Source organism: Trichechus manatus, unplaced genomic scaffold, assembly GCF_000243295.1.
Source record: "Trichechus manatus latirostris isolate Lorelei unplaced genomic scaffold, TriManLat1.0 scaffold00057, whole genome shotgun sequence".
In the NCBI taxonomy this organism is placed as follows: Eukaryota; Metazoa; Chordata; class Mammalia; order Sirenia; family Trichechidae; genus Trichechus; species Trichechus manatus.
In genome coordinates, this window is record NW_004443993.1 from 14,273,502 (window position 1) to 14,281,933 (window position 8,432).

Consider the following 8,432-nt stretch of genomic DNA (forward strand, 5'->3'; position numbering starts at 1 on the left):
AGATGCTTCCGGTGGACTCTCTTACAACAAAGACCCGAAAAAACAAGTGAATCAATTATATATGGCAATCTGGGATCCCTGAACGTCAAAGGCAGAGTTGAGGAACCAGACTGAGTGGCAGGGGGAGGGAAGGATGGTTCGGAAGCAGCCAGGAGTTGCCAGACCCGAGCCGGTGAGAGCCTGAGACCTTCAGGCCTGAGAAGCCCAGGGGTGAGCGGTAAGGCAGGCAAGCAGCCGTGCTCAGGAGGCACGTTTTCCTCACCGGGAGAGACCCAGCTGCTGAGAGTCTATACCGCCACCCAGAACCAGTGAGAAGCAGCCCTTATTGGTGAAAAATATGTAATTGCGTCTGGTCTACCGTGGATCAGAAACACCCCTCTCAGGGAAAACCTCTCTCCCATTTACCTCCCTGCTCTGCACTGGGTTCCGGACTGGCTTCAGCAATCGCCGAGTCCCCGGGGCGGGAAGTAGGATCCGTCACATGCCCAGAGCTATTCTCCCTGCCTTGGAGAGTGAATAAATTAAGAATTGGGAAAAAATAAACTGCCGGCTCCCCTAAGCCAGGAACCCAGGGTAGGCACAGCTCCTTTGCCTAGGCACAGGCATAAGGGATCCACAGACTCTGAGTGCCTCTCCTCCTGCATAGACTTGTGTGGGCCCATCTCAACAGCGTAGGCCCTCGTTACCATAGTACAGCAGGGTATATACCAGAACTCTAACTTCAACTGTTTCAGCTGCGAAGTGGCAGGTTCTTGACATTTGACACTGCTCTGCCCATTAAGCAGGATCTTCACCTACCCACATCACCCACGCCACCTAGCCACCTGTGATAGGGGCCCATGAATAAGAGGTGCCCCCACCAGTCCTTACAGCCAACAGCATTAGGTGCTCATAGTCCAGCTGCAAAACCCACCCACCTACGTGCTCTAGGGCACAGGGACCCGCTTTCCTCCTGGACACTCATGGCGGCTGTCAGCCCCCTGCATTGCTCAGAGTGTGTCCCCCTGCTGCAGCCAGATGTCTGTGCCTACACCAATCACCCATGCCTGCCTAGGACTGTAAGTGAGAGCCTACACCACACACTTGGTGGCTATCTACCTGGGCACCTGAGCTGAATCCATACAGGAAGAGTGGGTGGACTCCTGAGCTCGCCTACCTAGTAACAGATCTAACCACCTGGTGACAGGACATTAGAACTTCAAAGGTGCCAATAATCAAACTAGCTCATACAAGCAGCCTATTTGGGCATATCAAAACAAAACGAGAAGCTAGGACACAGTAAATAAACATAAAATAAATAAATATAATAACTTATTGATGGCTCGGAGACAATAGTCAATATCAAATCACATAAAGAGGCAATCCATGATGGCTTCAGCAAGCTCCCAAAATAAAGAATCTAGAAATTTTCCAGAGGAGGAAAATTTCTTGGAATTACTGGAGGCAGAATACAAAAGATTAACGTACAGAACTCTTCAAGAAATTAGAAAGGAAATTAAGCAAATCTCAGAACATGCAATAGAGGAAATTAAAAAGATTAGAGAAGAACATAATGACAAATTTAACAGGCTGCAAGAATCCACAGAGAGACAGCAATCAGAAATCTAGAAGATTAACAATAAAATTTCAGAATTAGACAACTCAATGGAAAGTCATAGGAGCAGAACTGAGGCAATGGATGTAAGAGTGAGATTGAAAATAAAGCACTTGACACCAACTTATTTGAGGAAAAATCAGATAAAAGGATTTTAAAAAATGAAGAAACCCTAAGAATTATGTGGGACTCTTTCAAGAGGAATAACCTACGAGTGACGGGAATGCCAGAACAGGGGGGATAACAGAAAATACAGAGAGAGTTGTTGAAGATTTGTTGGCCGGAAACTTCCCTGATATCGTGAAAGATGACAAGATATCTATCCAAGATGCTCATCGAAGCCCACATAAGGCAGATCCCAAAAGAAAGTCACCAAGACATACTGTACTCAAACTTGCCAAAACCAAAGATAGAGAATTTTAAGAGCAGCTAGGGATAAAGGAAAAGTCATCTACAAAGGAGAGTCAGTAAGAATAAGCTCGGACTACTCAGCAGAAACCTTGCAGGCAAGAAGGCAATGGGATGACATATATAAAGCCTTGAGAGAAAAAACCGCCAGCCAAGAATTATATATCCAGCAAAAGTGTCTCTCAAATATCATGGCGAAATTAGGGCATTTCCAGATAAACAGAAGTTTGGGGAATTTGCAAAAACCAAACTAAAATTACAAGAAATACTAAAGGGAGTCCTCTGGTTAGAAAATCAGTGACATCAGATAATAACCCAAGACTAGAACACAGGACAGAGCAACCATATATCAACCTAGACAGGGAAGTCACAAAAGTAAGTCAAAGCTAAAACACTGAAAATAGGGAAACAGATGTCAATATGTAAAAGATGACAACATTAAAACAAAAAAGAGGGGCTTAAAAAATGTAGACATAGATTTTTCATATGGAGAGGAAGTCAAGGCAATATAAAGAAATAAAAGACTGGTATAAACTTAGAAAAATGGGGTAAATATTAAAACTCATGGTAACAGGTTAATGATGTCTGTCTGGTATGAAAAGATTGCAAACACTGCCCCGTGGAATCGTTTCCACAATCCCCTCGTAAAAAGCTCTTCCTCTTCTATGTGCCAGTAAAGGAAATGAGCCCAAAAGAGAAGTGGGCTTCCCAGAATCAGGCTCCTTGCTGCCTCCCTGGGGCTCAGCTGAAATCACCAGTTCTCCTGCCAAAGAGTGGGCTCTTTTGTTTGGCTGATCATTCCATTGACTTTCAGAGGTTGCTACTGGTGCCCTTAAAAGGCTGCAGGTGTTTCCCGCTTTGTGGAGATCCTAGGCCAGTCTTCTCCTGGAAGTGGGGCGGGCAGACTTCCTTCAGCTGCCCATGGGAGGTGGGTAAAGTCCACTAGACTCTGCCAAACGGGCAAAGTTCCCATCTCCTGCGTCTTGGAGGTTGTAACACACATCTTAGTCTCCTGCAGCTGCCGTAACAAAGTGCCACAAAGTGGGTGGTTTGAAAGAATAGATGTGTGCTCTGTAAGAGTTCATTGAAAGTACAATCAAAAAATTAAAAATATATCAAAATAGGAGCTAAGACAGTCATAGCTCGAAATATGTGTATATTAAGGAAGAAACAAGTTTTGAAATGTGAGGAGCCAGAAGCTAGTCTACGGATAATTCTTGCAATCATCATACGTATAAAATCAGAAACGGACAATTCATTTTTCGTGAACACCTGAACATTTATTACAATCAGAATGTTTTTGTTGTAATTTGCATCTCAACGTCAGACTGATTTCTATTGTTTTTTTAAATTGCTGATCTTCACATTTTTTGTTTTATATTCCATTAATTATCTGAATTTTCTCTTAGATCCTTAATAAATAAATTTAAAGTTAAAAAAAGAAATGTATGCTCTCACAGTTGTGGAAGCTAAAATTCCACATGAAGGTCTCAGCCAGGTCACTTCCTTCTGGGGCCTCTCTCCTGGCGTCTGCTGGCTGCCGCAATCATTGGCGCTCCTTTGCTGCTTGGAGATGCATCCGCCTCTGTCATCACATGGCCTCTCCCCCGTCTCCTCTCTGTGTCTGTGTTGTTGTTAGCTGCTATTGAGTCAGCCCCGAAGTCATGGCGATCCCATTGCACAGTGGAGCTCAACTCTGCCCAGTCCCGTGCCGGCTTCACAATTGCCTTCAGGTGTGAGTCCATCATTCTGGCTATTGTGCCAAACCGTCTCACCAAAGGTGTCCCTCGCCCTCACTGGCCCTCTACTTCACCACACATGGTGTTTTCCTTTGATTGCCTGATGACATGTCCAAAGCAAGGGAGTCAGACAACAGTCTGTTGTGATTCATAAGGTTTTCACTGGCTAACTTTGGGAAGTAGACTGCCAGGCCTTTCTTCCTAGTCTGTCTTAGGCTGGAAGCTCCACTGAAACCTGTCCACCCTGGGTGACCCTGCTGGTATTTAAAATACCAATGGCATAACTTCCAGGATCAAAGTAACAGGCAAGTCACCGCACTATGACAAACTGGCACACGAGCGGTTGTTATTTAAAAAAAAACCAAAAACCCATTGCCATCATGTCCACTCCAACTCATAGAGACCCTATAGGACAGAGTAAAACTGCCCCATAGAGTTTCCAAGAAGTGGCTGCTGGATTTGAACTGCCGACCTTTTGGTTAGCAGCTGAGCTCTTCACTACTGCGCCACCAGGGCTCCAGTTACTTCCTCTAGAGCACTTCAAATAAATGCTGGCAATGACTTATTTATCTTGAATGTCTATACTCCCTCAGGGGTGGGAATTTTGTTCACTGTGGTATCCCCACTGTCTGGCTCAGGGCGAGAGCTCAATCACGTGAGACTGATGTTATTTTGTTGCTTTTTCGGCAAGACCCGTGGGGACCACCCACGCCCCCTCTGGGGGAACTCTGCATCCCCCTCCTCTATGTTCCAAAGATCAGAGGGTACTGTCGCCATCTGCTGTCCAAAGGCAGCATCGCCCTAATGAACCCGGGCTTCCGTCCAGATGTCAGAGGCTGAGGCGGTTATTTGAGCACGTCGCCTGGGCACCCACCGCCACCACGCCCTGGTTCCTCAGGGTCACAGCAGCGGCACCGCGCTCAGCTCAAGGCCACTCCGCGAGGCAGGGCTGGGGCGTGTCAGCAGTGGGTCTGCAACTGGGATCCCTCAACCAGCGGCAGCATCACCTGTTACAAACGCAGGTTTTTGGGGCCCCACCCTATACCCGCAAAATCAGTGAACTCAGGCTGTAAGGGGCCCTCCAGTGGTCTCTGGTAGGAGCCCAAGTTTGAGAACCACCCCCCTAGGGCAGGGGTCCTCACCAAGGGCGATTCAGCCCTCAGGGGACACTTGGGGATGTCTGGGGACATTTGTGATTGTCGCGACTGGGAGGTGCTACTGGCATTGAGTGGGTGGAGGGCAGGAATGCTGCTCAACACCCTGCAGTGCACAGGGCGGCCCCTCCCCAGAGAAGGATCTGGCCCCCATGTCAGCGGTGCCCAAGGGGAGAGAGCCTGGGTTTGTTATTTGGAAGGAATTTGAGTTAAATCCCTGCTCACACCGTACACCAGAATAAAGTCCTGATGGGTTAGACGGTGTAAACCAGGGGGACCCTCCAGCTTCTCTGGTTTCCCTCCTCTCTCCTACCCACTCAGCGTGTGGGTTTAAATGTGGGCAGCGTCCTAGGACGTCAGTAGGGCAGATGATTATGGGATAAAAAGACTCTGGGGGGTCGGTGGAATCCCCCAACTCCGAGGTTCTCACCCGGGGTGATTCTGCCCCCAGGGGATACTGGGTGACATCTGGGGACATTTGTGGTTGTCATGACTGGAAGGGGGTGCTACTGGCATCAAGGGGGTGGAGGCCAGGGATGCTGCTCAACACCCTACAGTGCACAGGACGGCCCTCACAGCTTGTATATACACGTGCAAATTAATTCAGCTGCCCAGTTGAGATTTGTCTGTTACTGTATGTAAGCTTTACCTTAATGTTTTAAAATAATATTTGATTGTGTTTTCGGGGAAGGTTTATGCAGCAGCTCAGGTTCCCATACAACAGTTTCCACGCAGGTTGTTCATTGACATTGGGTACGTTCTTCACAACACGTGAATGGTCTCAATCTTTCTGTTCTGGATGTTCCATCTCTGGTTTATACCTGGAGCCCTGGGGGCGCAGTGGTTAAGAGCTCAGCTGCTAACCAAAATGTCGGCAGTTCGAATCCACCAGCAGCTCCTTGGAAACCCTATGGGGCAGTTCCACTCTGTCCTAGTTTTATTCCTTTATTTAAAATAAAAAAGCTCCGAGGCTGATCCTCCCAGCATCCCCCTCTTTTCAACCCAGCACCCGGGGTAGGGCAGGTGGGGGGCAGTGGGTGCTGTGTCTGGCTGTGTCGGGGAAAGAGGAGGGTGGGTGCTGGGGTGGAGGGTCCTCGGCGAGTCCCTGTATCCCCTCGCTTTGCCTCACTCCAGTGTGATCTCCCACCCCCACCTCTGACCCGCTGGGCAAGCGGTGCTATTTTGAGATGTCCGCCCCCCTCCGTTTCCTTCCTGGCTGTGTGAGGAACCTACTTCCTGACCCCGTCCTTCACTCTCTCCCCTTCACCCGTGGGGGGCAAAGGCAGATGGGCATGTGGCGGTATTGCTCACCCATCCCCGGGTTCTCCCAGACCGCGAACTAGGCCACCCTGTTCTTCCCCAAAGCTAGGCCTGGCCCCATACTTTGCGGGGCCCCGTGTGAAATGAAAACTCGGGGCCCTGGGCTCAAAACTTACTAGGAATTTCAAGACTGCCACAGAAGAGAATTAAACCCTGAGCAGGGCCCTTCTGAGCCCCTGGAATCCGGCACAGGTCTCAGCCCACAAAGCTGGCCCGGCCCCCCACGCCAGGGGCTTCATAAACATTTATTTACGTGTGTGTGTTGAATTTTATGGTGGTAGAATATGTACAGCCGAACCATTTGGTTAACCATTTTGAAGTGTAAATTCAAAAGCGTTAATTACATTCGCTGTGTTGTACAGCCAGCACCACTGTTCCCAAGGCAGAGGCTTGTCGTGGCTGGAGACTCTGAGGCGCCCCCGGCAGCCCCCTCCCATGTAGCCGGAAATGTGGTTGCTGAGCTCTGCCACTAACACCGTGGGAAACCAGAAAACAGGCCGGAAACCACCTCCGCAGCAGTGCCCCCTACCCCGAGCTGTGTTCTGAGGGGAGGGCTGGCCACAGCCAGGGCTTCAGGCTTATCTCTGTAAAACAGAGCCAAAGATTGGAGCTGCAGGTGGAAGGGACTTTGAGCAGGGCATGAGGACATGTACAAGGCTGCAGGTAGAAGCAATGGTATGTGCAAAGGCTCAGGGGCCTGGAAAGACGTGTTAGCCAGCTCATTCTGCAGTCCTGCCCCCAGGCTGGTCTTGTCAGCCTCTGCAGCCCTTTCTGCCTGCCTCTGCCTTGGTCCCTGTCATCTCCTTAGAGAGGTTTTCCCCGTAAGCCTCTGCCACACTTCTCATTTTGTTCCCAACCCCCATCCTTAGCCAATCTCCTCTCCCCCCTCATTGTGTAAGTATCTACCTTTCTCCCTGCCATGTGACTCTCCAGCTGGGCCTGGACAGGGGAGGGTGAGGGCTCAGAATAGAAAGGGTGTCAAAGTTCTCTGGGTGGTGCAGACAATTTGCTCTTGACTACTAACAGAAAGGTTGGCAGTTTGAACCCACTCAGCTGTGCTTCAGAAGAAAGGCCTGGCGATCAACTTCCTAAAGATTACAGCAGGGCTTCAAACCGGTTCGTTCCAGTTTGAACCCCTGCTGAGAATTTAGATTTCCACTGCAGATGTACTGAGTCAGAATCTACAGGTTAACAAGATCCCCAGGTGATTCTTATGTATAATAAAATTTGAGAACCACTGCTCTGCTAGTCGGGCCCTGGTGACGCAGTGGTTAAGCGTTTAGCTGCTAACCAAGAGGTCAGCAGTTCGTAATCCACCAGCTGCTCCCTGGAAACCCCATGGGGCAGTTCTACTCTGCCCTGTAGGGTCACTATGAGTCAGAATCCACGCAACGGTTTTTTTTTTTTCTCCTGTTTTAGAAGTTCTCAGAATTGGTCCCTAACCAGAATCATTAGCATCACCTGGCAACTTGTTAGAAATGCAAGTTCTGAGCAGGGCTTCTAACCAGAATGCACCAGTTCGAAGCCGTGGATTATAGCCAAGAAAACCCTATGGAGCTCATTTCTACTGTGTAACACATGGGGCCCCCATGTGCTGGAATTGATTGCGTGTCAACGAGTTAAAAAATTCATTCACTTATTAATATATAAATAATATTTCAATGTAATATTTAAAAAAATCAAAATCAATGCGAAAGAATCCATGATAAACAAAATTTCAGCTTTTTAAATAAAGCCAGAAAGCAACCCCGCGGTTGCACGACCTTGCCTCACTCGCTTCACCATAGGCTAGGTGCTGGTTCTAATAAAACTTTTACAAAAACAGGCAGCTGGTCGCAGGCGCTAGTTTGCCAACTTATTTTAATAGAGCATTGAAATAGTCTCTATTTTGATGACTGAGATTTTGGGCGCGCCGGTACACTTTCCTAACGAGGAGAATGCCCCACTCCCCTCACCCTAATAGCGCCCTGTGCAAAGTCGTGTCTGCAGCCCGGAGCTCAGGCACCGCCCCATGCCGGGACCCGCCCCTGATGCGCCCCGCCCCGCCCCCAGCAAGCCGGCCCCGCCCCCAGACGCGCAGGCGCCGCCGCTAGTGCATCTGGCCCACGCGCGCGTTTTACGTCACTTCCGGGGCGGTGGCGGGAGAGACGCTCACTTCCGCCCGCGGGGGAGCGGCGGTGCAGGAGGCCGGGCAGGGGCGCGGAGGGACTGACGGAC